We start from the raw sequence: 24,833 nt of genomic DNA on the forward strand, positions 1-24,833 counted from the left end.
AGACTGGATCATAGATATTTGTTAAAACATTTTGTTCTACGTGGTCATTGGTTCAAACCCGTAGACCCACGCTCATTTTTTTTATGTATCATCTTATATCACTGTCAGTTCACATTGGTGGGATTGTTCCAAATATGACATATATGTAGTTTTAATTTATTAGACCACCGAATAAAACACTTTTGGTTAGGTTGTATTGTTTGAGGTTAGTTGGCAGGACTGCCAACTGTTCATGTCAATCTGTATCCATTTAAAATGTTGGTTATTGTTTAATATTAAAATGATTCCCGTAACATATATATTTAAATTGTCGAGTGATATGTTTGATTAAACCAACCGCCAAACTGTTTATTCTATAATATATATAATTTTTGTTATTAGAATCGTTAACCCTCCAAACGTTAACCAAGTTTGGTTTTCCACTAGTTGTGGTTGGTTGGGCACAAGTGGCTAACTGTGGGGTGCCACTTGGCACTCCATGATTGGGCCACATGGTGACTAGCAGTTGGTCCATGTCAACGCCACAAAATTTTGTGCTATGCTACCAATTTGGGTCATTTCTCTAACTTTAACCATCACTAACACCTCCTAAAAATTATCCAAGCATTGTCAAATTTGGTCAATGATTTGGTAGGGCCACCAATTTGCCACTGACCCAAATTTATCTAGCGGCAGCTAAATTATATCTTTTTGCCAACTTTGAGAAAAACTTTGATTGTGCATAATTTTCGCATATGAGCTCGGATTAAGGTGCCATTTACACCGTTGGAAAGCTTGTGATGCGCCCTTTCCTTTGGTACTAGTTTCACTGCAATCCAAGGACTTTGATTTTTGGAGTATTAGGGATCCTACTGGATCATTGACAATTCCTCTTATATTCTTTGAAAATTTGTGATATATAATACACATAATTTCACAAAAAATTACACAAATTTTGGTGATTGTTAAATAAAAAAGTTTCTACTATTATAATTTAAAACATTATGGTTCCTTTTCATTATTAAAATCACTTTACACAATACCATTTTAGAATTTTTCCCATCCTCATGATGAAGGAGTTTTTTTTTTCCGTATCTTTCATCACATAAAAGTTTCCTTTCCTTGCGGTGGATCTCACTCATTCAAAGTTTATTTCAAACTAACAAACACTTTATCACATCGTATCAATTGTTATTAAAGTACACTATATAGAGGAAAAATAAATTTGAAAAGAACACATAAAAAATAGGTGCATTATCTTTTCTCATTTTGATATACTCCAAACAAGGTGGTTTTTGCATATCATTCCAAGGTGTTAAGGGGAGCATGTAGTCACTTTTACATAATAGTAGTTAATCATTGACACACTCAAACATATTTTCCATAGTCAAATATTATCAACCATAATCAATTTTAATAAACTACAATGAACAAAATATTGTAATGTCTATTATACAATCAAGTTGTATGTTTTTGCCAGAGTAAAATTTTAGGTCTGATACACAATATGCAGTGGTACACACCATCTCTAATACAAATTGGATTTCATAACCAAGGGTGTTTTAGATGTACTATGCACTATGTTGCATTGTTCTAATTTTTTTAATATTCTATTGTATCTCATGGAAATAGACCTTAATGCAATACAATTTGTCTCCATGGTAAAAATTTCAACCATAGTCACCACAAAAATCATTATCAACCATATTCAGTTATAAGCAACCATGGTCAACCATAGATAACCATACTCTCTATAATCAAGAATAATGAACCAATAAGAACTATTGTTAACAATAATTAGCCATAGTCAAACAAAATCATTAATAGTCAACCATAGTCAACAATCATCAACATTATCAACACTGTCTACTATATTCAATCATAATCAAGCATAATAATATTTAGTTGACAATAGTCACTGTTTGACACACTCAAACATATTTTAAGATAGTGAAACAATATCAACTATAATCAATTATAATCAACTACAATCAACCAAATATAATAATACTTGATGGGTGCTCAAATTGGCACATTTTCAACACCCACCCATAACCTTTTTGATGTCATTCTTCCACTTTTCATTATTTCCTTATGCTTGTTGCACCCTTTATTACTACTTGTGGTGTAGGTATGAATAATCTCTTTCTCGCCATTTTTACATTTATTTTGTCCATCATGTTGTGAAATTGCCATCATTCATACTAGCACTATGAGGTAAGAGCAAAAGTCGGTGGTCGCAACTCCTTCATGTCGAAGCAACACAAGTTGACCTCATAACAGGCGATGCTAGCCAACACACAGATGTGCAAATCCTCAGACCAAGACAAGAAAGTGTTACAATTCTCATCCATGCCATTATTGCAGCTCCTTTGGGTTGCTACAACTTTGGTATAGCCACTTATAGAAAAGAATATTGCAATTTTCCCACGACCAATGAAGCTGGTGCAACTCATTAATGCCATGTTGTGGACAAAGTCCCTAGACTTTGCATTGCTACAACTTTCATTGTTGCAACTTTGGCATACTATGCCAGGTTGTCAATCAATACTTCAGTTGTATGCTGAACATGAATTTCTCATAATCAAATGTGACAAAGGAAATTTGATGACCAATCAAGAAGGACAACTTAGTTGCCAATGTCAGATTTTGTTTAATTCATACGAATTTCTAAACAAACTATTTTAGCAAGATGAGTTGTCTGATTTCTTGAGTTGGTCATCCGATCTTTCACTTGGTTTAGATGGAAAGCCCTTTTGTATAATACCTAGCTTCCTTTGCAACATAGGTAGAGAGGAAGAGAAGGAAGAATTTACTCTTGAATTGTTGTGTAATTTTTCTATTCTTTGTAATAAATCTTTTTTGCTCCAATTGCTCAATGTTAATTTGGTCATGGTCTATCTAAGTATCTAGTTAAAGTAGTGGGCCTTCCTTAGCTTAGTATTACTAGATAACATTAACTAGTAATTAGTATATAAAATTCTTTTAATGTACAATTAGTTCTTATTGCTGCAATTCCATTGATTTTCTTCGCTGCAACTTCTGAAATTTTAATCCAAAAAACCCTTTTAGTAGCCATCATTGCATTACTCTTAAAGAAAAAGAAAAAATCTATCTAAGTTGTAACGTTGACTTTGTATCATTTACCATCTTTGCAAATTTTAATTGTAAAGCACAAAACACTTACTATGCTTTTATTTCCCCTAGGTTTTTATTTCCCCTTCCATAACAATTACGAATTACAATATTTTAATAGTCGCATAAACTTTATCTATACAACAACATTTTGATTACAACATTTTTTAAAACCAACCAATAATACAATACCCAAAATTCCAACTGTTTTAGAATTTAAATGCAATGCACCAGTGTAAATACAACAATACATTTTTTTCAATTTGAATGGGGGCATTTGAGATTTGCAAAATGTGCAAAGAAGTTAACATCTATGTTGATTGCATTTTAATAGCACATTTCGAATGTGTAAATGTAAGCCGACTAATTATGTATTGAAGTTACTTGTTAAACAATTTTGCAAGTTAGAATTTAGGACAGTTTATTACTTCGTTTCATGCGTTGTTCTTTTTCTTCCGTTGATGCTCATGTTATCGGAATTCACAGTGGCATCCTGCAAAGATTATTCCGGATAAAATTTAAATGAACTTAAACGCATGATTAAAATACAAAATATATGTATGTGGGGTGGTGGAAGGGAAAGAATTCGAGTTAAGTTACTATGACGTCGGGTTTCCTCGACCCCTTGTTACTCAGTACCAACCCCATCGTGCAGTTTCACGCCTCCACAGTCCACACCAACCCACAATGGTTTCTGTCGGAAATTTTAATGGCTTTCCTTCCTTCGAGCACATGTCACAATTTTACAGCGCGTGTCCTCTTTCGAAGCCTTACTTTCAAAAGGGCTCCTATATCCGAAGGTGGCAAAACCTACAACACAGATGTTTCTCTACGTTTATTATTACACACTTCGCAAAATTCATAATATCTGAATTTAAATCAATTCAGATTTTCTCGTAAATCAACAGAGCTTATGATGTCGTGAAAATAGATTCATTGATTTATCTTCAATTCACACCTTCGGGCAGAACTGCATCAGACAGGCCGGCAATGGTAGAGAATACAGTACTGTAACTGCGGGTTATTCAACAATAAGCAGGAGGGCCAGACCGCCTAATACGGCTTCTGCCCGAGGTAATTTCCTGGTGGAAAGTAATTGCACGTCATGAAAACCTGACCGTTGTAACAAACAACCCTTGCACAGCCAACACTTCTTGTATTCTTCCACACGATCTGCGTGTAGTGGCCACACATCTCATCTCCGATGCACGAGTTCTTTCCATAATCGTAGTACTTCTTCTAACTAACCCACGCAACAACAGCATCATGGGGCTGCCAATTCCTGCCACTTCCCCAGAATATGTTCTCCCCGTACGGACCGAACGAGTGCCTTAATGCACAATCACTCCGCCTCCGTTCTGCGTACCACCGTGCATATCCGGCAACCCTCTCGTCCCATACCAGTGGGGGCTCTCCGAGCTGAGCCCTTGCCTGGTTCTGTAGGTCCAAAAACTCTTGAGCTTTACTGTTGTTATACACAGATAACCCCTTATGGAATATGACCGTTGTTCTATTGAAACGGTCAGGCGCTGGATGTCCTGGTGCTGCCGGATAACCCGCTGCATTCACAGCATAACGGAGCAGCAGCAAGTAAAGTAGGCTTATACAGAGAACAATCTCTGAGCAGACTGCTTTTAACATTGTGCGTTTCATAAAGTCAGTCTGCAGAACCGAAATCGAACAAGATGCACTGAAAATCTCAAGGTACGCTAGTACGTTTATAATCTTATTGGAACAATTTAACGTTTGGGATGTTAGTGGCTTCCCAACGAATGAAGGGGCCCATGAATTTCCCATCGACGTTCGAACATGTAGAACATAACTCCATCTATATTTAACCATTTCTGTTGATAATTATATCATGAACATGTAGAAGATAACTCCATCTATATTTAACAATTTCTGTTGATAAGTATATCATAACACGTTTCTGAAGAATTCGAAGGACTAAATCAAAAGCATAAACTGAACGTGCAGTACATGTCTTTAGAGGTTGACCTGGTTTGCTTCTGGGTCACTGTCTATGGTTGTAGATATTGAAACATTCAGATATGATTCTCCAGATAAATTCAACCCGACGTCACAGAGCATCTATAGAAGTAAGTAACGTATTTTGGTGGTAACCACATTGACCAACCATAAAAGCGAATAAGAAATTGCCAGCTTATCCTAGGAAGAATAAAGGGAAAAAAAACCTGATATCAGCTTTTTTTCCTAAGAAGCATCTGTGTCAGTATAGAATCCAGTCATATAAATAAGGTATGAATAACAAGAAACAGATCAATATTAAACATTATGAATAATCAGAAAATTTATTTTCAATGGGAAGATAGATCAATAAACTAAGTATTATGCTAAATCATTGGGAAATATTGGAAATACACCTTGCAACATATCTATAAGAAATATTATTTACTTCGTGTGATAAAAAAAATTCAAAATGAGATAAATTTTTAATACATTAAAAAATAATCAATAGAAAAGTTAATTTTCATTGAAAAATATATAAGTATTTTTGAGTTTATTAAAAATAACCAGTAGGTTAGTTTTTTTTAAAGTTAAAAATTATGTTTTATTAAAAAAATTGCATAAAATTATAATTTGCATTCGTCAATACTAAATTAATAGTGATTAATAGGAAAATCGAATCATAAAATCTTTGTAGCCACAAGGAATTCAAAACATACAACTAATTACATAAATAGATGCTATTAATAATCAACAAAAATAATTTATGAAAACATGAGAAGACAAGACTTACCTGTAAATCACAAATATATGTTACTAGATATTTCAATGTCATTGTGTTACTAGATCCTGCTTATCCCAACAATGTTTTGGGATGTATCTCCTCCCAACCATAGGCTCACTTGATAAAATCTTTGTACAGGTGGCTCACTATAAGTCCTCAATCAAATACAACATTCTCCTTCAGAAAGAATGCATAGATAAAATGTGAACAGAATTGAAAAGAAAGAGATGTAGCTCTCAGGTGTGGCCTGCACCTGGGACTACACTCACAAAACTTGAGAGATCACTCTCGTCCACTCTATTCATCAATTAATCAAAGATTACATCATTAAATACAATACTAGGAAATAGGAAGTTGCACCCAAACCCCATAACTCTAGGAACTAATCCTAAACTAGGGAGAAAGTTACAACAATGTAACTATTTTCTCCATTAACATCAAAAGAATATTAATTATTCTCAACTCCCCCCCTTAATGGAGAAAGGGTTCTCCTGGACTCCTAGCATCTTTCTAAACAATTCAAATTTCACTCGTGCAAGAGGCTTTGTAAAAATATCGGCCACATTGTCACAAGTTTTACAATATTCAACAGCAATTTCTTTTGACTGTATTTTCTCTCTAACAAAATGGAACTGAGTGTCTATATGTATGGTGTTTTTGTGAAACACTGGATTGTATGCTAATTTGATGGTGCTCTGGTTGTCGCTTTTGATAGAAGTGGGTTCCTTCTGTTCTTTTCCTGCATCTTTGAGAAGTCTCCTCAACCAGATCACTTCACATGTTGTTGCACACAATGCTTGATACTCAGCTTCACATGACGACAAAGCTACAGTACTCTGTTTCTTGCTGCTCCATGCTATGACCCCAGAACCTATGTTGAATGCATAACCTGTGATGGACCTCCGATCATCCAGGTTACCTACCCAGTCTGAGTCTGAAAAAACCTGCTAGAGTAACATCAGATACATTAGTGTATAAAATACTAAAATGAACAGTACCACAAAGATACCTCAACACGCTTTTTGCTACTGTCCAGTGACTTTTACGCGGTTTCTACATGAATTGGCTCAACACACTAACTGAGTATGCCAAGTCAGGTCTGGTTGTTGTAAGATATATCAGGCTGCCAACCAGTTGTCTGTACATTGTGGCATCTACCTCCTTAGTGCCATCGTCACTGCTCAATTTCAGATTTTGCTGCAAAGGTGTCGCTGCTGATCTACACCGATCCATCCCAAACTTTTCCAACAGATTTCTAGCATACTTCCCTTAGGTAAGAAAAGTTTGCCCAGTATCTCTGAATACTTCTAATCCCAGATAATAGTTAAGGCTTCCGAGATTTTTCATCTCAAAGACTTGTGCCATGAGCCTTTTGATTCCTCTGATTAAGTCATCTGCATTTCCTGTTAGAATCATATCATCCACATATAGAGAAATCAAAATAATCTGCCCCTGATCATTGTACTTGGTATACAAATTTGGGTCATTTAAGCTTCTATGGAAGCCATGCTCTATAAAGAAAGAATCAACCTTTTCATACCAAGACCTAGGAGATTGCTTTAAACGATATAAAGCCTTTTTCAACCTACAAACAAGCTGTTCCTGCCCCTGTTGTACAAATCCTTCTGGCTGTACTAAGTAAATTTCTTCTTTTAAATCACCATTTAAAAATGCAGATTTAACATCTAGTTGGTGTAATTCCCAATTACATTTAGTAGCTGAAGAAATAAGTAATTTGATTGTATTTAGCTTCGCTACAGGTGCAAAAGTATCATCAAAATCAATACCTTCCTGCTGTGAGTATCCTTTTGCAACCAACCTAGCTTTTAACTTATCTATACTTCCATCTGCATTAATTTTGGCTTTAAACAGCCATTTACTTCCTATAGGTGTTTTGTTTTTAAGTAGCTCTACTAATTCCCAAGTATTATTTCTAAGAATTGATTCCATCTCCTCATTCATTGCAGCTCTCCATTCCTCAAATTGACTAGCTCCTTTATAATTAGAGGGCTCTAGCCCCAAGGGTTAGCTCAATCAGTCAAGCCGGGGCCTCGCCAATGGGAGGTCACAGGGTCGAAACCCGAAAGCTCTTGGGGTTAGGTCTGTGATGGCCGAGGGGTGTGACCCCCTTCGGGTGGGGTCCACCCTAGAGACTTCCGATCCTGGACGTAGCAGACCACTGACCATGGTATCCGTGAACCAGAAGTGGAAAAAAAAAAATTAGAGGGCTCTATAATGTTCAAAAACTTTGACATCAACACATAGTTTCTCAACTTCAATGGCAATTGAGTCTTCCTACCTGACCTCCTTGGTAGGGGACTTACCTCAAATTTGTTTTCCTCTGCCATAACTGGGCCTGCTTTTTCACCTTCTTATTGTTCTTCTTCATTCTCTTCTTTCTGCTCCTGTTCCTGCTCCCTTTCATCCTCGATGCTTTCCTCCAACAGCAATGGAATGTGCCAATCATCTCCAACATCAGCTTTCCTTTCTTGTACCTGTTCATGAAAGACTACATCTCTACTTGCAAATGTCTTAAGAGACTCAGGATTGAACAATTTGTATGCTTTAAACTCTGTACCATAACCAACAGGGATACATTTTACTGCCTTAGGGTCTAGTTTCTTTCTATCAGCTTTGGGTACATGTGCAAATGCCTTTGACCCAAAGACTCTTAAATGATTTACTACTGGTTTAAATCCATATAAGACTTCAAAAGGGGTTTTGAAGCCAAGAAACCTAGTAGGACTTCTATTTTTCAAATATACAGCAGTATTTATCGCTTCTGCCCAAAAAATATTAGATAGACCTTTACCTTGCAGCATGCTCCTTGCGCATTCCACCAAGGTTCTGTTTTTACGCTCTGCAACTCCGTTTTGTTGTGGTGTGTGCGGTAGTGTATACTGCTGAACAATCCCGTGAGATTTGCAGTATTTCATGAATTCCTTTGATTTGTATTCTCCTCCTTGATCATATCGGAGAATTTTAATACTTTTTCCAAATTGTTTTTCCACTAGGGTTTTGAAATCTATAAAACATTGGAAAGTATGACTTTTCTTGTTTAAAAAATAAACCCATGAATACATAGTGCAGTCATCAGTAAACAACAAAAAATAGTATGCTCCCCCTAGCAACCTTGTCTGCATGGGACCACATACATCAGTGTGCACTAGCTCCAAGATTTTTGTTTGCTTCCTCCTATCATGCACAGGGAACTGTTCTCTATGCATCTTTCCTAAGGCACAACCATCACAGTTTAACTGAATGTTACGAAAGATGGGGAGACCTTCGACCATACCTTTCTTTTGTAACAACATGAGATCCTGCATATTCAGATGACCAAACCTCTGATGCCAGAGTTGTTCAGCTGTTGACTCTCCTGCAACCATGGCTTGCTTTGATATACTTTTTGCATCCAATCTGTATAGGCTTCCAACTCGCATGCCTGTTGCAACAATTTCATTCCTGCAATCCTTTATCACACAGTGAGTCTTGAAGAATTCGACATGCATATCTTGATCAGCCATCATGGATACAGATATCAGGTTTTTCTTTATTCCAGGTACATATAAAACATTTGAAAGGTGACTAATCTTTCCGTTTGGTAACTTAACTGAAATCACCCCATGACCTTTAATCTGATATCCATTATCATCTCCTAGATATATTTTTGATCCATTTATAATTTCTTCAAGACTATCAAAAAATTCCTTATTACCTGTCATGTGAGAGGATGCTCCGGAATCGACATACCAGATGTCATCTTTATTCGATGCTGAAAGGGCACAGTCGACTGTGAACAGTCGAAATTCATGATTGAAGTCTTCTTCTTCAACAAAATATCCTCTGTGTTTTGGATTTACCTGTCTCCTCCTTGCCTCATCAGCCCGCTTCTTATAATAACAATCTCTCTGTATATGACCCTTCTTTCCACAATAAAAGCATTTCTTTTCAGAATGATTTGCAAGCATACCTTTATGACAGTGATTTTTATGTGTTGTTCCTCCTTTCTGGATTGATTGCTGCTGTGACTGCTTCCCTTTAGATAGTCGTCGTTTTGCCACCAGCGCAAGATCTTCACTTTGGGGGTTCAGATTCAGGTTCTGCCGTCGCTCTTCCTCTTGCTGCAAGATCGCAGTGAGATCATCAAACGTGGGTGTTTTCTCCCTTGCCGAGACTCCAGTGATGAAGGTTTGGAAATCATCACGCATCCCATTCATTGTAATTGCAACAAGATCTTCATCAGCCATCGCCACTCCAATGGCCCCCAATCCGTCTTTAACATCCTTAATTCGCGCAACAAATGCAGTAGCAGACTCCCTTTCGTTCATCCTCATAGAAAATAGCTTGCTTTTCAGAGCCAAAACTCTATTTGCATTCTGGGTCTCATACAGACTTTTGATTTTCGTCCAAATCTCTGTGGACGTTTTACAGTCTCTGATGTGTGCAATGACATTGTCTTTCACAGACATCTTCAACAGGACTTTGGCTTTGTTTTCTCGTTTTTCCCAGTCTTCCTTCTGTGTGGTTGCAGTCGGCTTCTGCTCATCGCCTGTCACTATAGTCCAAGCATTCACACCTTCGAGCAGGGTCTGGATCTTAAACTTCCAATTCGTGAAGTTAGACCCGTTGAGTTTACCAGATTCGTTAAGGTAAGATTCCATCGTATTACTCATTGTGAATCTACTTAACAACAACAAAAACAATACCTGACAGATGGATCTGTCACCTCTGCCACCGATCTACAGTGTCTGGCACTCCCGCTCCAATGAGAAAATTCGGCGTTTTCAACACAGCCGAAACAATGATCTGATCACAATTGATCCGATCCACCTCTCCCGGATTGATCTGCCACTTCGCCGATCCTGCTCTCCCTGCAGATCGCCAAACGAAGTCGAGGTTTCCCGCAGATCACCTCTGGCGCTCTCCCGATCTGTCTCTCCTGGACGGATCTGCAACTCCACCGATCTGCACCGTTTGCAAACCGCCAAACGAAGTTCACACTATTCACAGATCCCCTTGGCGCTACCCCGAGCGAAAAATCCGCGCTAATTAAAAATCGGTGTAAGTATCCCTTAATTGGCGCGACTTTCCTGGTAAAATCCCGCGCTAATCGGGTTTTTTGGTGCTTTGGCACGATTTATCCCTTAAAATCCGCGCTAATCGGGCTTCTGGCGCGACTGTCAACGCAAAATCCGCGCTAATCCGCCTTTCCACTCAGAAAAAAAAAATTTCCGAGTCTGAGCCAGGTGTTCTGCAGTCCACCTGCTCAATTGAGCACACAACTCTCGTGTACACACAGCCACAAAGGTACTTCAAGCCACACAGGCTATTCCAGCCACACAGGCAATTCCACCACACAGGTGAGAAAATATCAGGCTCACTCAAGCTGAGCTCTGATCCCAAGATAAAATGTGAACAGAATTGAAAAGAAAGAGATGTAGCTCTCAGGTGTGGCCTGCACCTGGGACTACACTCACAAAACTTGAGAGATCACTCTCGTCCACTCTATTCATCAATCAATCAAAGATTACATCATTAAATACAATACTAGGAAATAGGAAGTTGCACCCAAACCCCATAACTATAGGAACTAATCCTAAACTAGGGAGAAAGTTACAACAATGTAACTATTTTCTCCATTAATATCAAAAGAATATTAATTATTCTCAACTATTTCATCATCTTTCATCAATTAAATAAAAAGTGGATTGGGAGATGATGCCCATACACACAATACATTTGTCATCATGCCAACTTTTATTTTTCTTTATGTTAAGTTTTTCTTAATTCAACAATTTTTTAGTTAATTTAACCATTTCTTATTTTATTCCTTTCTACTTTTTGTTAACTTATGATTATTCTTTTTATCTTCGTTTTGTTATTTATTATTTTATTTATTTACTATTATTAATATTTTTTTCCCTTGTTTTATTTATTTATGTATTAATATTATTTCATTTTTTATATTATTATTATTTATTGATTTATTACTATGAAGCATTACATACTCCCTTCTTTAAGAAACTTCATCGTGAAGTTAAGTTTTTTCATTTAACTTATTTATTTATTGATCACCCCATGCTCGTTCAACACCATTTGTTGAACTAGTATACTAGTAGTCATTGAAATTTATAACATAACATCGGGGAAATCATAAGGAATATCAAGCCCTTTTCCTTACTTTTTGAACGAGGTGTGAAGCCTCATTCATCTATACCAGAACACCAAGACTATCATTTCATTTTCCCCAATGCATACATCGAATCTCACTACTTAATGTCTTTGAGTATCTCAAAAGGTTGGCCTAATTCCCTCCCCAACTTAGTAAGGTGCACAACCCCATGCATCGACGTCCTACACACACTTATGGAATTCGATATCCCTCTAGTATCAAGTGTTGCACCTCCTCAAGATGGTCTCATAGCCTCTCAAGAGATATCCACCAAGAGCTATAGAAGGAAAAAAACACTAGCATATGTAGTGTTGATTGAGTTTGTCTTGAGCCCATATGGTGTTAGATATTTTGGCTCGTAGGTATGGGCTCCCATAAGATCACCAAATAAACATACCTATCCACACATTTGTGGATTTACTATCAATCACATCTCAATATGCATCCAATGCATTTATTTTTCTTTCCCAACAAAAAGTCATAATTTTGTTGATGAAAAACAAATTACATGTTACAAATGCACTTGGTGCATTCATAAAAACCCTAATGGGTCCCAAAGTAAAACATCAAATGCATTAGTGATTATAATAGTCTTCTATTTTGCCTTTCTTCCCCTTCTTCCTTTTTTACATCCTTCCATATCCCTACTATAGGTTAGATGATGACTAAATACAAATTCCCTAAAAAATTGATGATCTCCTTTTATGATTCAAAGCTCTCAAATACATGAGATCTTTTAGTTCCCAAAATCCATTCATTTTTTGTTTCTACTATTTCGAGTAATTTGTGAGCTAGTGTGACTACCATTTATGTGTTATGGTTTAGTTCTATTGTCTTTTAATGGTAATTTATTGTAGTTGTTATTTCGTTAGTTTCCTCTCTCTCTATAGTTGGGGTATGCTTTTGATTCACCACTTCTTTTTTAGCAAGCGGGGGCTCATAAGTCTGTCAATGCTTCGATTTGGTTTGTTGTCCCTTATTTTTATTTTCTATATTTTTTGTTAGAGGAAAACTATCTTGTAGATGCCCTCTTTAGTTGAATACACAACATCTAAAGGTTTTGTTTTCATAATCTAATCTTTGTGTCCACCTGAAATTTCCATTGCTCAACTATATACAATCTAGAAACCCCTCCTTGAGGTTCTTCTTCAAAAAACTGCAAGCATATATGAAAATCCCCTAGTGTGTTCTCTCACCATCTATTCTGATGAAATGTCCCAAAGCATTCCCAATGTCTTTAATAACTTGATTGTGATAAAAGGGAAGTAGGATAATAGGCATCCACACACATACACACTTTTTTTTACCTCCATTGTTGACGAATTGAATTTTCGGAATGAGAGAGTGATGAATAAACTAGATCTTCCTCAGAACCATAGTTTTTCCTTGAAAATTTTATAGTAATATTTTTTTATAAAGGGTGTATGATAAAGAAACCCTTAAAGCATAATTATATATCACATTCTGTAGTCCAATTTTTGTAGATCCATTGGTATAGATACTCGAGTTTGGGTTAGATACTATTAAAACGATAAATAACTGCCGCTTTATGAAAATGTGAAAACATATTATTTACTTGATGATTTTGAATCTCAATATTTGGGTGTTACTGCATCCATTCCATAATGTAAGGCCCGAGAAATGTCCCTGTAAGAGTAGCAACCTTCACATTTTCACTCATTTTGACAGCTTATTTGTAGGAGATAGAATACTGAGGTCTTGATCCTCCAAGTAGTCCAGATATCAAGGATACAGTGGGTCCTTTTCTTATGTTGTATTCGTTGAGGAATGTGTGATCCTAGAGGATCTACTTTCCTGAGATATTATTTTGGTTAACTGTAGAGACTCCCTCTCACTGTTGGATCTTGCATTTAACATTTTACACTAAGTTTTTGTCGAAGGACAAAATTATAATAGATCTACCCTCCAAGCTTTTGATGAATATATGGAACATATTCTCCTATTCTATGCATAAAACTTGCTTCTTTCTAATCATATCTATTAGAATGAAAGGATCGAAAAGTGGAGGAAAGTGTAGATTTATTCAAGCGAAACTAGATCCACAACCAAGGTGTGATAGAGCATATTATAAATCAAAGATGACCTCCTAACATCTTTCTACATGGGACTTGATCCAAAAATGAGGCAATCTTGGACCACAGGTTCAATGTCATTTTGGTGTAGCTGTAATTCCTCTTCACCTCCAATGAATTCCCATTCACCGAGTTGCCAACTTGACACATTGGTCACAATTTGTTGAGTGACAATTCCTCTTCCTCGCTAAAAAACACACAGGTTGAATTTCTAACTTTGGCCATGTTTCATGGACCACTGTTGCACATTGAGCATGAAGTATGTTGTGTCATATAGGAATACCTTGCTCCTAGTCCGAAAATGTCCATGCTAGTCGTTCTAGCCAACATATCCATGCTATCCCCACCACTGCAAATTTTTTAACTCATTTTTACTCGCCACTTCATTAGTTATAACAACATAATACCATATAAATTAATCCACATGAAAACAGTAAGATGTCATCCTTAGAACATAACATCATTATTATCACAAAATTATAAATAGTAATAATAACATGCCCATGCATGTCATAAAATTTGCATGAAATTACCACATGCTTCATGTCATGAAATATCATCATAAGTCATAGCATCAACATATTTGTATCAAAGATATATCATGGCATCACATAATAAATTAAACCACATGTCAATACAACCTCATATCATAAATCAATACATATAATATATAGAGAAATAATACACTATAAACATTCTTATCATGATTCATTTTCTTGTGAAACGAATGAATACTAAATATGAAATAACAATATTCAATATTCATCTAGGATCTAGGTTATCTCATCAATACTATAAGTGTCAGGTTTACACCAAAATACCAATTACTTTTCAATAGTTGTTCCTACTTCTTTTATCAATTTCAGCATAATCCCTCTAAAAGTGTTGTTATAGAGTTTTCAGCAACATTTATTCTTAGACTTTCGCTGTTATTATTAATCATTTAAGCCTTTATCCCGATATATCCTAGCTAATTGTGAGTGTTTTTAGTGCACAATTTGATATGTTATCACCTTAGAATTATATGGGTCATCATTGTGACCCTCACCAATTAGGTATATTCATCATTCATGTTGTCTAATTTATTTATTCTATATCCTTAAGATATTTTTCCATTAAGAGAGAGACACTCCTTCATTGTCATCACATAAGTTGGTCATCTAAGTCATTACATTTCTATCATTCAACCTAGCACTAGAATGTTATTCATCAGGTAGACACCCCAAAGAAGTTATCTGAGCTTTAATCAACTTATTTAATCTAAAAATTATGATATTTTTGTTCAATGGGGTACCTTACCTAAATAAAAATAATAGTTATTAAGGTAGGAGATTATTTCCTTTATGCTAAGGTGTTTCCTCTTTTCCCCATTTTAAATTCACATCCTTTATGTTTATATTTTGTCTAGTTTCATCATACTGTATTTATTGTGTCAATATTTCTCTTACCAGGTTATTTTTCTTTTCCTTTTTTTTATGTTAGTTTTTGTTGACATAGTTCTTTTATTACTATTCTTCCCCTCTTGATAAGTGATTTCCTCAAAGTAAGATAACCAAATGGAAATTATTAATGACTTCGACCACAATAATTCAACAATTCTCTAAATCCATTCTAGGTTATCTTAGTTATTCAATCATCTCTATACTATTAAGTCGTCATCGCTATGCAACTCATTATGATTCGATGTAAATGTTATAAGCTTGTAGGTTCTCTTTATAGTCTATGGGAGAGCTCCATATAGAACCATAACACACTTGTTTGTATGATATTCTTCCTAATCAATGTTCATCCTAAGGTCATAACCCTTAGGATTTTCATTTATTCCATATCTCATTCATCCAAGAGCCTCAACCAATGGACCATACTTCCATCCACCAATCTCGATAGTTTACCAATAATACACAAAGAACAATCTCATTTTTAAACACTAGCATATCATTGTACATGTTACCACTACAACAATATATCTATAGTTTATTCCAAATAGATGTAATATTTCTCTTCAACACTAATGAGAATTCGTGTCCTTTGTATAACCACAAAACTTGTATAATTCGATCTAAAAAATTCTAGAGTTAAGGAGCCAATTGATCTTCACACATGTATATTATCCATATCCACTTATCAAATTATGCTAATAGAGAAACTTACAATATTAATTTCACAAATATCTCCTCATATCAACATAAATTTATGTCATAGTTGAATATCCATCACCCATAATAAATAATAATTATATTATATGTTGTCATTTTTTATAACCTATATACTTGTATTAAAACCCTTAATTCATGATTTCCTCTTTGACATACATATTCAAAAAGTAAATTCAATCAAAGATATCATATATAATTGATGTATAATTCAAACCTAAATGAATATGCCTTCACTTAGTAATTTATTCTATCAAAGTAGACATATACATTGTCACATACCTCGTAATATAATTTGTATAACAATATTATATATTGTTATAAAGAGTCTATTGTTCCGCTTGTCCTCTGGTTCCTTAACACTTATTCATGGGATTTATCAATTTAATGGGTTAACTTTATATAGTCTAGTTGTTATGGTTTTCCAGGAGGTGCTTGTGTTCCATTACCAAGGAGTGAGTTCTTATGTAATTACTTTCTATAATTCATCTTTAACATAGGTGGTTTGGTAACCTATATAACCCTATGCTAAACATTTTGGAAGCCTCACATTTTTTTACCTATTCATTAATTCATGCATAAATTTACATGTACAAGATGATGTTTTTATTGGGTTTGAGTTCCAAGGTTTCTCTATTTCCATACATGGTATCCATCCTAGCTATCCATCCTAGGTTGCGTGAATTGGTAGTGATCACATGGAGCCTCATGGTCTCATACTCTGACTAGTGAATAGTTTGGGATGAGCGTTAAGGATCTAACAGTGGGTGTTTCAGCTCTAGAAACCCTAAGCTGTTGTTTTGTTTAGCTCCCTCATTCTGCCTATTTCATTTCTTTTGCCCCTTCGGTGCTGTCACTCCTAGGTGCTACCAATTCAAACCCCATTCAACCTGGAGGTGGTGTGATCCCACCAAGTGTTGTTTTAGAATCCTCGGTAAGAGTTTTGTCGTCGTGTGTTGGTTTACACCTGTAATAAATTCTAGCTCTCTCTAATATGGAATAATTATTTGGGCTTCTTTACTTTGGAGAGTTCAAAGCGTATTTAATGGCATACGAAAGTGATGGATGCGCTTTCATTGTGTACAGAAAATGGTAAACTTGATTTTCACCCGACCATGATTTTATTCTAATCTCTAACGGCGAAGCTACGTGAGTTTCTTTAACCTTACACAGCTTTTACTTGCAAAGGGATTTCTATTTCTAGAGCGCCAAAATTTCACAATTTTTCAAGGCTTCCCATCATGCCACAGAGCGAATTCAGATCAGGTAAATAAATTTTATTCTTGGAATTAGTGCAGGGGTTTCGGTTTTCTCCAATCTACTATTTTCATTGTTTTGTTCGAACTAATTTATGTTTCTTTGGGAAACTGTAGTTGAGGCATCGGTTGAGTCCAAATCAAACTACAAAACTCTTATCTAGGTGAGACCATTTATTTTGTTTTTCTTCCAGTTTAACTTCTGCTTATACCCATGTTGAGTTTCTCAAATATGTATCTTTGGAATTCACAAATAATTTTTGGGTTCCTGCCTATTATAGGTATATTGAAACCCTTATAGTCATGTCTAACCTCCCTGGTTACTACCCATAGATAATGGTCATTCTTCTCTTTCACATGTCAGTGTTTTTCATAAACACGAAAGGAGATGATTATCTTACTGGATTGCACTATAAACCCATCATGGTTCAGGGTTGATTTAATTTTTCTTTATGTTTCCAAAAAATCTTACAGAATTTATAGTTTTCCCTTTCCTTTGTTTTTAAAACTCCATATTAGGTTCATAAACTCTCCTTCCGAGAGAGGACCTATCTAAGAAAAAATGTAATAACTGTATATTTTCGGGGGTGATTTACCCAAAATAGTACTATGGACATAAATATATTTTCTTTATGTTTTCTAGAAGGATATGTATGATTAATATTTCTCTGAGAAACACCCCCTCTTTTTTTTAAATGATAATTTGCCAATAGTTTCGTTCTGCCACTTATACAAATGAATATAATTACTGTGGAGTTAACTTCATGCACATAATATGTTGTCTACTATTTCACTTTTGGCATCTATGGGTAGTTAAATAAATAGTTCAGTTGTATCTATATATCCTGGGAAATCCTTAGTTACAATTATGTCTTTTTTTTTCCTTCTATTGTTTTGTGGAAAATCCATTGTATATCTAAAGGTGGAGATAGATTAACTATTTATCCTCTCTTTCGAGCTTGGCGGATAGCTACAATGTCCTAATGGAAACTGTAATAATACAACGGTGTGAACCTGTTTGGTTAAAATTATATTTCCAAATCTAATCTATTGGATTATTTTTATTTTCCATATTTCCCTTAGCGACTCGATATTACTCCCTTTCCTAGGGTTAATTTTAGTATCAACTCATTATGTTTTATTTTAAGAGAACTATTAAGGCTTATAGGAATTGTTGGTGTTCATTTAGCGTACAACATTTAGCTTACTCTGTTTCCTGTTTGTTTATTTCAACGGCTTGACTTCTTTGTGGAGTTAACCATTATATATATATATATATGGAAATTTGGTTTACAATTTCTCTATATGCAATCAGATTTCCCATTGACGTAAATTAATCTTAGATTTTGTTACCCGTCTCCCCATTAACGTCTGTTAGGACTTTTCGATTCTTGACCTGGGGATTGAGAAAATACATTCTTATGTGTCTGATACCATTGACTTAATTGACTTAATATGGTCCTTCTAACCATGTGAATCTCGATATTCGCAATAACTGTTTTTTTTAATGTAAATAAATATATTTGGTTACAAAATGTTTCTCCCTGTGTATACCAAAATAAGGTTCCACCATGCCCCCACATAGACCACACAGTTTTGGAGAAGTCGGGGGCAAAATATTCTTCCTTAGTTTGATTTAAAAACCACCCATAACAAATATCCTGCATGTCATTAAGACATTCGGGTTACTCTCAAGCTCTTGTTCTCTACGTTAGCTAACTTCCAAAGTTAGATCTCATTGGAAAATCTTCCTTCCTATCCGTCAAATACAGTTATCTCAACTAATCTCAGGCAAAGTAATCTAACGTTAGAAATGAATGCTCCTGCCTCTGTATCTCTAAAGATTCACCAATTATTTCCCACTAATACATCTACAATACATCCATTAATTGAAGAATATTTGTAATTTTTCATAAACGCGGAGGACCCAACAAAAAATATTTCATACATATACATCATGAGTAAGTCTATTTACAACTTATTCAGGCTGCTACTATTTGTGCTATAACTACTTCTACAATTCAGTGTGCAACAATAATGTTCAACTAAACCCACACATGTAGCATGCAATAAAATTACTCAGTACAAACATTATTATATCACACAATAGGATGTTCAATTTTGATAAAGAAAGATGACTTTCATATCAACTAATGCATAGTGTAAACAATATTTTAAATAAACAACCAGAAAATATAACCGTAATCAACTCGATCTGCTTGAGATGAATAATTTTCCAACCAACTATGAATCTTTCCCACATATTTTCCCATTAGCTAAGATCTCCTTTCCCCAGAATCAACAACCTCTTATGATTCTAGACAAGGCATTTTTATGCGTTGCTTCCCTAACAAACTTTCCTTAGTGGTGCTCCGCTTTCTAGGGTCTGCCAGCCCTATGGCCAAGGCTTTTCCCTATTTTTGAAAAAAGTATCTTCCCTTTTTTGTTAAGGCTCACCTTTTTCTCCCACAACGCTTTATTCACTCTTTCTCAGTTTTTTTTTCCATGCTGAGTGATTTAATAGATTTTTTTTCTCCCAATCATATTAAATCACTTTTAACCACCCTAAGGAGTTTTTAGGAGTAAATAAGGGAATTTTATCTTGTTCTTATCTGCCCACCTTATTTTCTAGATTTTGGGTAAGGATCTCATTAACTTGAGTTCTTTCCCATGTAAATATCTAGTTTATGTTTATTATTATTTTATTTAATACATCACTATGTTGTATTTCAAATTAAATTTACTATGATTTTCTAGCCATCACACTAGAATAGTTCATTCTAAATAAAGAATATTTAGATGAACACTGACGAGGATTACATACATCTAATTAATGGATATCATATTTCTCATTGCACATAATCTCATTAGAAGAAGTAGTTTATAATAACACAATTCAAAAAATATAATCTAATTAATAAAGTACATATTTAAACAAAATCACTATCATCAATTCAAGAAAAATGCATGATTAGTATCTCATATGTCATAATTGAGTTATGTATAAAGGCTTTTTTTGTAAATAGTGGCTTTATATTCCTCAAAATTCAGATGTCAAAATTAAATTGATCTTTATTTATCTCCCTGAGGATTTTAATTTCCTCATTATGCGTCCCAAACCAAGACCAAAAATTATCCTCCTCAACTAGACAAGATTCATAAGTCATATAAAATTAATAACTAAAACCCATAGTTACTCCATGGTCATGCAACAAAACAAGTGCATAGGCCTAGCGAGAAAAAGACCCCATACAACAAAGCTAAAGCATAGGAAACCTAGACACTACATCCAAGAATATTAGATAACCATCCGAGGGCTAAAAACACCATCAAATGAACGAAGACCCCACTCATTGGACCTGAGACTAGCCGCATAGACACCAAACAAAATTATAGACCCTTTGAAACTTTATTCATTCTTGGATGATTAAATTGTGGCTGATACTCTTGCACTTGAATCCAGAGGGTCCATAAGATCACCACTCTCGGAATCACATTCAATGTTTCCCTCCACATTCACCAAGGGGGAATTAATCTTGTCCAAACAAAACATTTGGTTTATGAGCATGCGTTTGGTATCTTCTAGGGCAGAGAAGGCATTATTTCTCTCCACTTGCTTGTTCTTAAGAACCATAGCCAAAAAATAATTATTTTCCAGTGTGGATAAATTGAACTCAAATATTGTTTCTCTTTCCCCTAGAGTGACGAAAGCGAGGAACCCATTTGGAAATTCCTTGAAGGTGTTCTTAATCATAATGGGATTGGCACTGAATACTTCATTAAGTCTTTAGCCACTAGATTTCCTTTCTTGTCTCTAGTGGAATGAAAACAAAGTAGGTGGTTACTAACTCATGAGAAAAATCCATGCCCTCTGTTTTTCCTAAAGAGCACTACAACCTCCCCCTATCTGCAAAGCATTCTTTATCTAGGAGGCATACTTGCAATGTTGGGGGTACCCTTGGAACATCCATTGAATATCCTATGACCTGCAAAGTAATAAGAGAAGAAACTAAATGAACCCACTTCACGACCTAACCTTAGGCCAATTATATCATCCCTATACTTCAAACATAAGTTCTATACTCCACCATGTTAGAAGAAGAGACGATAGGGGACTCACCACCCTCAACATATGTCCCATATTTAAAAGCCTTGAGAAACTGATATATACTCACATATAACGAGAAAGCCTAGACACTAGCTATGGACAAGATGAGACAACATCTGGTTACCAAGAAAACCAACACAATTTTAATATAATTCACACATGAAAACCCTCAATTTTTTCAACAAATTGTTTTGATAGGGAACTAGTAACCTCCTTAGATATATGCAACAAATCGCAAGGCAAATATATAATAAACTCATAGTTCATCCTAGGACTAGGACATCTGGCGACCATGAGAATTGGAGTCGGTGTCCGAGACTCCAACATGATGCTTATGCTTCTAGCATTACAATGACGAGCCATGTCTTCGAGGACTTCAACCAGAGTGGATGGGATGGAAAATCATAATCCCTACCACTCAAGATAAGTACTCATTGATGAAAGTCCTCAAACTTTCATCAAAACTCACACTTCTTGCTTAAGATCACCCCAAAGACAAGGAACCTAGAAATGATTACACTAATAGACAAATAAGGTCATTTGAGCTCTAATTTACACCAAGAACTTGAATACACCAGAGAGATGCACTAAACCTAAGAAAAGAAACTTGAGGTGAAAATTTTCAATAGATCAACTAAAAAATAAAGGACAAAGGTATGATAATTCACACGAGAAATTATATGGAAACCTCAGCAACCCAACATTGAGCCAAGGGTCCCATAGTCGTAAGTAATCCTTAACGCTAATAGAGCTCCTCTGTAACACTGAGGGAGCTTGTAAGCCTCTTGGCTTGAATACACTTCCATGAAAAATCCCCAATCTCACCACCAAATCAGCCAAGACAAGTAACAAACAAATGGAGCTTGATGACCGATCCTCGCCTCCTCTCCAACTTGCTCCAAAAACCTCTAAAACATTCTTATTTCCTTTGATATATAGTAACAACCAATTGTTAATATGCATGCCACTACATCATGGGGTAGGATATGCCCTTCCAAGCTTTAAATGGGCCTTACAACTACGAAGTGGTGGGCATTGCTCCCAAAGCCTCTATCTCTTCAAATTAACATCCCCATGAGGGGAGTTATGTATAAAGTTATTATCATGAATTAGTTAAATATTATAAAGGTCTCCGTAATTATTCCAAGTTTTTTTCATGTGGTTGTAAGAAGAATAAAGATATTGTAGCTAAATACTTAATTCATGATCCAAATTAGAAGGTGTGATGTTGTATAAATGCATAAATTATACATCACTTACATCACATATATTTTGAGGGAGTATCTTAATTTGGAAAATTAAGTGTTATGATGAGATTGATGTGGATCGAACCCTAACCATGAGAATTTTCAATAATTTTAGCTATCTAAGGATTCAAATAACAATGCATTCCACATAGACTTTATAAATACCAAATATTATATAACAAATGTAACAAATACTTTAACCATATGTAGTAACCCAAAATTCAAAATGTATAACTAATTATATAAATCTATGCTATTAATAATGAACACAAAGATTCACTAGATTAGCATACAATTTATGAAAGCATGAGAAGAAAAGAATTAGCTATAAATCATGGATATATCTTACTAGAGATTTTGAAATCATTGTCCTACTTGATCCTATTGACCACAACAATTTTTTGGGGTGAATCTACACCCAACTATAGGCTCATTTGAATATAATGTTTCTACAGTTGGCCATCCCCAAGTCATCAATCAACTACTAATGCCAGTGAATCCTTTGTCTCAGAGTATTCTCCTCCAAAAATAATGAATTCGTCTCATCTCCCTTTCGTTTATTAAATATAAAGGGAATCCACATTCCCACAATCCATTTATCATCACGCCAACTTGTATTTTTCTTTGTTTCAAGTTCTCCTTAACTCAACCTTTTTTATTAAGTTAAATCTTGCCCATTTTATTCATTTCTACTTCTTTTTAACTTTACTTATTTTTATTATTTTTATAGTTTATTTTTATTTACTTATTCAAAACATCACTTTGTTTTTTATTATTTTATTTATTTACTATTATTATCCTTTCTTTATTATTTATTATTTTAATTTTTTACTATTATTATCTTTTATTTATTATAAGGACCATTACAAACTTCTTTTGTATAATTAATAAATTGAAATGTGAAGTGGATAAATTAATTGTTTGTTTAGGCACAAAGACTTGCGTAAATTTTGGTGGTAGTAACTGCTAGCAAGTCTACACATATACAATGTTAATCTTACATGATTTTTGATGAAAAGATAAATAGTGGTTGGAAATAACTCCTCATAAGTATATTTATTTACATCTTATTCCTATCCATTTTTATGCAAATACATGATTAAATTATAGTTGGAACTAATTGATGGTAAATATGTTATTTAACTTAGTATGAGGTTTTCTTAGGGATTTTGTTTTTGCATGGTTTTCCTACAAAGCTTAAGAATAAAAAGTCACTACACAAATACTTAAATATCATTCATGAATATTGCAACCATATCGATAAATTATGCCACAAAATATGTGAGATAGTTATATACATGGCATAATATTGTGTAAATGTTGCAATAACTACTCTCAATTATGATCCAATCAAATATTTAAAAATACATTTCTAATAATGTTGAAAATAAATATTTTTTTTCCAAAGTTAAACATTATAAGTTGAATTGACCAACCCTAACCTAATAATAATGGATAGAAAAATCAATTGCTAGGGTCTTGCAATGAGAAAGACTAACATAAATAGTTTAATAATTTTTTTTTTTTTAATTTTCAAGTCTCAAAAACTTTCTCTTAAAACTAAAACACTTTCTCTTAAAGTGATATTTCTATATCTAAATTAAAATCTATTTCATATTTATATCTAAATTATAACTCTCTTTCAAATTATCTATTACAATACTCCCTGCTTGTATTAAACAATCAAAACTAGAATAATATTGAAATAATTTTCTATATATTTTTTAATTATTCCAACCTCTATCTTGCACATCTCGCATCTTACAATATTTTTTAATTCAAAATATAATTTTAAATATTGAAATTTTCTTCATCCAACTATCATGTTTTGATATAAGTTATTCATATACCTTTTTTGTCTCATATTGCTTGTACACTTTTGTAGCACTTAAATTGGTCACGTCGACTAATGTCCCAAATTTTGAAATTAAGTATCTT

General features: G+C 34.6%; 1 pseudogene; it reads right to left on the bottom strand.

Annotated features, from left to right (window-relative positions):
* Positions 1-4,167: 4,167 nt before the first annotated feature.
* LOC149241020 (pathogenesis-related protein PR-1 pseudogene) lies at positions 4,168-4,911 on the bottom strand (annotated as a pseudogene).
* Positions 4,912-24,833: the final 19,922 nt, after the last annotated feature.

Source organism: Pinus tabuliformis, chromosome 8 (genome assembly GCF_031772625.1).
Source record: "Pinus tabuliformis cultivar Carrire ecotype Pingquan chromosome 8, CPIR1, whole genome shotgun sequence".
Lineage (NCBI taxonomy): Eukaryota > Viridiplantae > Streptophyta > Pinopsida > Pinales > Pinaceae > Pinus > Pinus tabuliformis.